We start from the raw sequence: 9,114 nt of genomic DNA, 5'->3' as shown, positions 1-9,114 counted from the left end.
GCAGAGAGGACAGATTCTTCATCTGGGCTTATTTTTGGTGGTGGTGATGTAGGAACCAGTCTCTTTTCTTTCCCTATTGTTTCTGCCCCTGGTAGCAGATTTCCTGTTAAGCAATGCCTGGATACACATCTGCTTTGTTAACTAGCTATACCTGAATTGAGATAATGATCAATAATAATTCATCAGTTTAATTTTCCTTTTAAAGCTGGCCATGTTGGTAGCCATCACTGCTTCTTCCATTAGCACGTATGGATTGACAGTATGCCATATAAAGTACTTAAGGATATGGTAGGTGGGAGAATCATATACAATATATGAAGGCAGGATAGAAAAGCTATGTGTATGGATAATTTCCACTTCCATTGTGAATGACAAAGGCAACAAGACTGGGATTATTTTCATAGAACCATAGAATTGGAAGAGACCACCAGGACCATCCAGTCCAAGACCTTGCCATTTTGTGTGTGCATCACTGTCACAACAGGATCTGTTTTCTCTCCACAGAAGTTTGTCAATTATTTAGAAATGCCAGATACCTTTTCTTTTTAGCTGCTCTGTTGACTGTTGGCTGCCTACAGTTCATAGACATTTGAAGCTTGAACCAGTCATTCCTTTCCCTTCTGCCTGTATGACTAAAGGCTAATTTAATGGCACAGCAGGCATGAGTGTTTTCTAGGGGGGAAAAAGGTACCTGCCTTACCTAAAAACACTTTTTTAATGCCTCTGACTATATGCTTCATTTTCTTTTCAGTATAGAAGCATGCCCTAAAACCCAGCTGAGATTTAGCGGCTGTTTATTTTTCATTCTTTTCTCCCTAATGCTTTTGGTTTTGCTTCCATGGCTTGGCATCATAATGTGGTTTGAACATTTCAAGTGTTTACATAGCAGCTAACAAAAGCTGCAAATGAGGCTTGCCAGGAAGAAAATGCAGTCTGGCCTGTAGGAAGTCAGTGTTTGGACCACAGCGCAATTCTCCTACATCTGTCTTTCTTGTTCTGATAACACCCCCGCCCCCACCTATACATTCAAGTTAATTAAGTCTGCAATTCATTTAGTCTGGCAAGTAATGTAGTATATGTATAGAACAATCTGTCTGACAGAATATACATTGTAAAGTTCCACTGATGTTTTATTTCTAGAACTGTTTATTTCTCCCAATGTATACAGTGTGTTGTTAGCCCCAGCTCCTGCCAACCTAGCAGTTCGAAAACATGCAAATGTGAGTAGATCAATAGATACTGCTCTGGCGAGAAGGTAACAGTGCTTCATGCAGTCGTGCTGGCCACATGACCTTGGAGGTGTCTACAGACAATGCCGGCTCTTCAGCTTTGAAAAGGAGATGAGCACCAACCTCCAGAGTCAGACACAACTAGACTTAATGTCAAGGGAAAACCTTTACCTTTACTAATGGTTTTCATATTTTTGACAAAGAATCAACTCTGGATTTTAGTTAAATCTTAAAAAAACCAATTCTAGATACAAACTGTAGTTTGTGTATAAGGTTCAGGACCTTGGATAGTTACTTTAAAGATAAAATTAAAAGCTGATGTACTGTCCCACTGAACATGGAAGCCACTCCACCAGCTGCCAGAGCTGCTAGTTTTTAAATCAGCATGGGAACACTGAAAGCTGCCAAAAGAGCTCACTGTGGCACTGATTATCTAATAAAATAATAATGCTCTCTCAGTCTGAGCTTGATTAATATGTGAAACAGTAAAAACCAATATTTTTAAAACTTGATAAAAATACAATGCTCACTTCATGCAAAGGAAATTACCATTAGTAGGATGCAGCTGTGGTATTGATTGAAATAAATGTATTCCTCTCTACAGCCCAATGCTCTTAGAAAACAGCTTATCACTTATAATGTTACTTTTTAAAACCTCACTCCGCCTGTTGATTTCCCAGTTGCTTAACTTTTTGAAATGTATTTCTCCTGCAGTTACTTCAATATCATAATTTGCAATGCTCCATCAAACAGAACCTTGTGCATTTGTTACCTTAATTATTTTGGCTCATGCAGAATCTTATGTTCCTCCCCTCAAGGAAACTGTAAGTTTACTTCTACTAAAAATATTATAAATATTTTCAACAGAGATGGAGAAATATGCAGAATTTATTATCAGACACTACAAAGAATTTCCAACATTACAACATGGCTTGTAGTTCCCTTAGGCTAACCACTCTGCCGGTTCCATATATGGAGTCTTAGTATGATAAAGGTAAAGGTTTTCCCCTGACATTAAGCCTAGTTGTTTCCGACTCTGGGGGTTGGTGCTCATCTCCATTTCTAAGCTGAAGAGCCAGTGTTGTCCATAGACACCTCCAAGGTCATTTGGCCGGCATGACTGCATGGAGTGCGTTATCTTCTTCCGGAGCTGTACCTATTGATCTATTCACATTTGCATGTTTTCGAACTGCTAGGTTGGAAGAAACTTGGGCTAACAGTGGATGCTCACTCCACTCCCTGAATTCAAACCTGCGACCTTTCGGTCCGCAAGTTCAGCAGCTCAGCATTTTAACATGCTGCGCCACCGGGTGCCCTATATGGAGTCTTAACCTCCATATACTGTATACTTGCTGGAAGGCATTGGGGTCACAGGAAAGTTCTCATTTACCAGTGAAATGATGTTTCATTTGTCTGCTCTAGGGGCCCATTTATGCCTATAGTAACATCCATAGGAACAAATCTGCTGACAATATTAGCACTAGGAGGACCATTGACAGGCTATGAAATACGGGATTCTTGACACTGGCCATTGAATCAAAAGCCCCCATTTCCCCCTTTGGTTCCCTAGGATTGAACCCCATGTCTAAGCCGTTATTTCCGTACTGCTTCCATTGATTTTTATGGAAGGGGAACATTAAAAAATGTGGGGATCATCAGACCATCAGTCTGCCCCCTCCTGCATGTGCCCTTTCCCCTGATCCTGGCTTCTAGCATTTTAACATTGCTGCCATGATGTTGACTTTGCAGCACGTGTCTCAGGGTTAATTTGGGTTGTTCTGTGAGTGCTTAGTGTCTTAATATACTAAGACATATCTATTTGTATCACAATATTATGTGACTAAGCAGGGATCATGAATACAGATCAGTTGTGGATGGGTAACTCCAGAATATGCAATGATAATAATAATACACTTTATTTATATTCTGCCCTTCTCCCCTTGGAGACTCAGAACAGATTACAGCATTTACATACATAGGCGAACATTCATTGACTTTTACAAACATATACAATGAGACACACAAACACAAACAAAAGCAAAGCTTCTTCCATTTGAGGCTTCTGGAGGCAGTGCTCATCTCTGGCTCTGGGAGTTGCTTTTTCTCTCCATTTTCAAGCTGAGGAGCCTGCGTTGTTGCCTACTGGTTGTGTAGCCGATAAGATTGCTTGCCTTTTCACCACTGAAGCAGTACCTATTTATCTACTCATGTATGCTTGTTTTTGAGCTCACCCCGTCTCATGTATTCAAACTGCCAATCTTCAGGTCAGCAGTTCAGCAGCACAAGGGTTTAATCCATTGCACCACCACAGCTCCTGAGAGATACAATGCATCCATCATTGTATACTGAATTCCAGCCAATATTTCCAAGTTCTGGGTCCCATTCAATATTATACATAGACTACTGAGAATAGTTTAGTTTTATGGATAACCTTTTGTCATGGATATTTAAGTACATTTCCCCAAGGAGAATGTAGATTTCAATCTTTGCAGAATGTGAACTGGAAACAAATTTGCAAATTTTACATGTGAGGTTTACAGCAATAATGGGTTAGAGAATTGGAATGTCTAATTCTGAATCATCACTGGCCATTGGTTTTTAACATATGTAACTAGTAGTGCTACAGATCTCTGACAATGTTTTATACAGCAAAAATTGCTCTTTCAAGTACACTGGCCACTGCAACATTTGTTCAAAGAAAGGGTTTTAAAAAATATTATTTAGTATAATTGTATTAATTGTATTTGAAGATGTAATACTGCTAATGCCTCCTTAACATATGTTTTTGAATTGTTCCATAAAAACTACATTTTGGAAAAAATACTCACATGAGAAAACATGGCTTTGGAAAATTATTGATATTCAGGGACCTATATACTCTTCTGAATTGTTTATGGATTTCTTGGAAATAAAACAATGGCCAGAGAATTATTTGTTCCTTTTTGACTGCTAAAAGATTAAGGCTTCATTACTGGAAAGATAATTTTCTCCTTAGTGAGACAATGGATAGAATTATGGAAACTAACAATTAATGTGATTATCTCCCTTCCTTTTGTATTTTTTAATTTTACTGCTTTTGTTATATTGGAACATGATTGTATATAATTGAGATCTTTTTGAAATTAAAAAACATCCAGCTCTATAGAGCCCAAGACTCCGAAAAAAATTGCTTCAATCATTTTCATTTAAAGATGTTATGCGCAGAGCATATCTAACCATCAGATGATAATTAATACAGATGATAATTAGTGGCTAGGGTATGTGATAGTTGCATTCAGCTTCATTGATGAATCATAAGGATAGGAACAGTGATGGCAAGCATTTCTGTGTTTTACTGTTATAAAAATGTTATATGCATCTGTCCAGGCTGTCAAAAAGAAATAGTGTAACACAGTACTGCCTTGAGATGTCCGAAGGAAAAAAATCAATTAAATCTGTGCCTGCAGCATTGGCCAGTTCTCTAATTTTAGTAGTTCAGGCTGCACATAGCTATTTTTCTTTATAGCTTTTGATATTTATAATGCTGGATTCCAAATCAGCCTCAGAAATCAACTGAAAAACAACTATGGCTGCAATTGGACAGGGATCTCATGGACCATGGAAGTTTGGCCACCATAAAATGTTCCTCTGGACAGCCACTCTGAATAACATCTGAAAAGGAATTTAATTTATTTTTTTTGTATAAGGAGCGACTTGAGAAATTGCAAGTCACTTCTGGTGTGAGAGAATTGGCCGTCTGCAAGGACGTTGCCCAGGGGACGCCTGGATGTTTTGATGTTTTCCCATCCTTGTGGGAGACTTCTCTCATGTCCCAGCCGAAATAGTCACAGTAGAAATCTTGTTTCAGATTTCAAACAGCGCTTGTTGCAGTTTAAAATACCAGAACAAACTTAATTATACTTGCAACATCTTACAATACAGTTAAACATTATGCATTGTAACTGCAATAATTCACATTACAATTCCCAGAAATTTAAGACACAGAAGCAGATTGGTTTGATTTGTGAAATCATCCTGGTTGGTTGCACACCTTTTAAAGCCTTTCACGCTGTTTGAAGATGGTGGAAGTTGTAATACGACACATCTGGAAGGTCGGGAAGGCTGCCTAACCATTTTGGATGAAAATTTAGATTATCCTGGTTCAAGCACCTCTCAGCCTAACATGCCTCACCAAATTATTGGGAGTATATAATGATTTTTTTTTTCATGTCAGGAGTGATTTAAGAAACTGCAAGAGAATTATGAGAGAATTGGCAGTCAGCAAGGACATTGCCCAGGGGATGCCCGGTTTTACCATCCTGTGGGAGGCTTCTCTCATGTACCCGTATGGGAAGCTAGAGCTGACAGAGGGGAGCTCATCCCACTCCCTGGATTCAAACCGCCGACCTTTTGGGGGCAGGAATTGAGTTGTCCAGTGGGAGTTCAAGGTGGTTGGTAAGATTAACAGGGGGAGGGGGAGGAAGCTTATTGGTTGATATGTTTCTGTTTGCTGGCAAGAGAAATAACTAATAGCCCCTGGTTGCCATGTGGCCAAAACTAATCCAATGGTAATAGTAAAAATAATAATAATAACTTTATTCTTGCATGCCACCATCTCTCCAAAGGAACTCAGGCCATACCTCACAACCTCTGAGGATGCCTGCCATAGATGTGGGCGAAACGTCAGGAGAGAATACTTCTGGAACATGGCCACACAGCCCGAAAGACATACAACAACCCTCTGAACTCAGGGCAGCTTACACACAGCACAAAAGTGCCTAAAAACAGAGCATAAAATAAAACACAATATAAAATGCAATTAAATAAAACAAATAAGCATATAAAACAACCACTTAAAATACAATGCAATGAACACATGAATATGGCAAAACCATCTTTTTTCTTCCAATGTTACTTTGGGTTGGGGGGGAATTGGTGGCTGTCAATACACATTAGGTATGGCTTATAAGGGAGATGTGTGATGGTAACAGGGGTCAAACCAGGGAAGCATACTCCACACTGGGGGTTGAATTGTTTTGCAGTGTGGATGCAGCCTGCGCAGGCTTTTTGTAGCACTGGAGAAAGACTCACTGTGGTGTTATTGAACCACGGTAAACCCCGCACCCCCCGGAAGACTTATAGTTCACCAAGGGCTCAGAAATAAATATATGATTTTTTTTTCCTTTCTAAAAAGACCCTTTCCGGTCTTGTGCAAGTACAAAGCATCAGAAGATCGAGATTGACCACCAACAGCTGTAAACCTCTAAACTTTATCGTATCTAACCCTTCAATAAACTGTATCAACTTTACGATTTTGTCTAACTTGTATCTTTTAACTGTACACTATATCTATTTCCTATATACACTGCATATGAATTGCTTTATAAAATTGTACAAACTGTAGCTTAGGGACAGCCACCCTCCATAACCCTGCTAAAATATCCTAAGGCTAGAATAATAATAATAATAATAATAATAATAATAATAATAATAATAATAATAATAATAATACATCACACACTCCTGGACACTTGGGAAGTGTTCGAATTGTGATTTTGTGATATGAAATCCAGCATGTCTATCTTGTTTGCTGTGTCATACAATAAAATAATAATAATAATAATAATAATAATAATAATAATAATAATAATTTATTTCTATTCCACCCTATCTCCCCAAAGGGACTCAGGGTGGATTCCAACAAAAGTGGGACAAATTCCCCTGGCTGTTTCTCAAGCCAGATAATCGTCAGATTCATTGTTTATATGTAAGGATAGATGATATTTATTTATTTATTTATTTACAGCATTTATATTCCGCCCTTCTCACCCTGAAGGGGACTCAGGGCGGATCACATTACACATATAGGCAAACATTCAATGCCTTTTAACATAGAACAAAGACAAGACAAACATAGGCTCCGAGCAGGCCTCGAACTCATGACCTCCTGGTCAGAGTGATTCATTGCAGTGATTCATTGCAGCTGCTCTCCAGCCTGCGCCACAGCCCCGAGCCCAATGTCATCTAGATTAGCTCAGAAATGCTTGTGCGATTCCCCCAAAGCTAAGAGTCTGTTGCCCCTGCAGAAACAGAGACTTAAAAATATGTATATTTGTTAATTCTTTTATTTGACAACCCATCTCTTGATTGCCCAGGATCGGACCTTTGTTTCTGAGTCTTACACCTTTGTTTCCTGATCCCTGTATCATTGATTGTAATGGAAATGGACAGTTGTGCTAATCAAAAGTTCATCAACATATCACTAGCATTGTTTTCTCTGGTTCACACCCTCCCAGGGGGTGTCCCAATAGCTGATTGGTCCTTTGCCTGACCTGTTCCCAGCTGTCATTCTCCCCCCCTGGAAGGGAATCCCCCCCTGGAAGCTGTGATGTCAGGGGAGCCTTCAACCATCCTGGAGCGGATTCTAACCAGTCTTTTTTTCTGTCCAATTAGAGGAGGGAGTGGAAGGTTTGAATGGCTGTCAGGACTGTATGAGATGTATGCTTGTACATTTTGAATGAAATTGTTTGTACAGCACTTGCATCCTTTTTTGGCCAATAAACATCTGTGGCTTGTCTTTAACCTGGTGAGTTGTTTCTCTGGCCTGGCCCTTCTGGTTTTAGCATATGCTGACCAGGCATAGATCCTTTTATCCATGATCCTAGCTAAAAACACTACAATGGCAGGGTTCACATGGTAGATATAGTTTACCTAAATTTCAAAAATAATTTTGATAAAGTCTCTCACAAAAGACTCCAGAACAGAACTACTAGTTGTGGATTGGCAAAATAAAGGAAAAACAGAGTCAATTCTTGCAAAGGAAAATCAGCCAACAAGAAAAGACAGAACAGATGCTCAGTACATTGAAACTCCTTGTGACATCATCAGCTCTCTACCTTGTAACATCACCAGGCTTCTGCTCATAGGTCTCTAAGATGATTATACTGGGGAATCAGCTCATGGAAATAATGCATTTTAAGTAATATTCTTGCATACATTTAGGGATAATGGGATGTGTTGTCGAAGGCTTTCATGGCCGGAATCACTGGGTTGCTGTGAGTTTTCCGGGCTGTATGGCCATGTTCCAGAAGCATTCTCTCCTGTCATTTCACCCACATCTATGGCAGGCGTCCTCAGATAATAGAATATATTACAAATAAGTTGATGGCAAAGTTTAGAAAGAATAATGAAACAAAGTACAGTACTTTTTAAAATCTATGTTCTAAGTTATGCTGAATTACACTATCTTACCAGGGGTCATTGCTTCTGTCAATCAAGTCAATTGAAGACCCTTTAAGAGGACAGTAAAATTCACTTTGTCAGTGAATGACATTTTTATTAAAATTATTTTCCTGTTTCTATTACCACCTTCACAATAGGCAATTTAACACTTGAAGTAAAGCATATAAGTGAGTTAAGATACAAGACCTTCGATATTGGCAAAAGAGTTACAAAACCTAAGTGAAGGAGATGGTTGGTTCTTGTGCATGGAATAGGAGAAACCTATTGTTCCATTCTCTCTCCAAAATGGCTGTTCTTTCTTTAAATGTTAAGCTTTTTGATACTGAGATTTTTAAAAGACATTTATTTCTATTCATTCAGAGAGAGAAAGAAAAAGACAAGTACCTATTTTCTAGATTATTTGATGATCCATATAAAGGGAGAAGAGAGGCAGACAAAACCTAATATAAGCCAAGCCTTGACAGCAGCTTAGCCCAGCTACAGAGATGGAGGATGATATCAGTGGACACATTAAAGGCAATTTATGACAAAAAAACCCATACTTAACAGGGCCAGATCCTGCTGGTTTTTTCTTGAAGTAAAATACTACCCATAGGAATTTAATGACTAGAATCAATGCAATGACTACTTTTGGGGGACAAGAGTGGAGCAAGCAGACATAAAA

This window comes from Anolis carolinensis, chromosome 4 (assembly GCF_035594765.1).
Source record: "Anolis carolinensis isolate JA03-04 chromosome 4, rAnoCar3.1.pri, whole genome shotgun sequence".
Classification (NCBI taxonomy): Eukaryota; Metazoa; Chordata; class Lepidosauria; order Squamata; family Dactyloidae; genus Anolis; species Anolis carolinensis.
The sequence above is the reverse complement of the archived record's forward strand: the minus strand, read 5'-3'. Positions refer to the sequence as shown.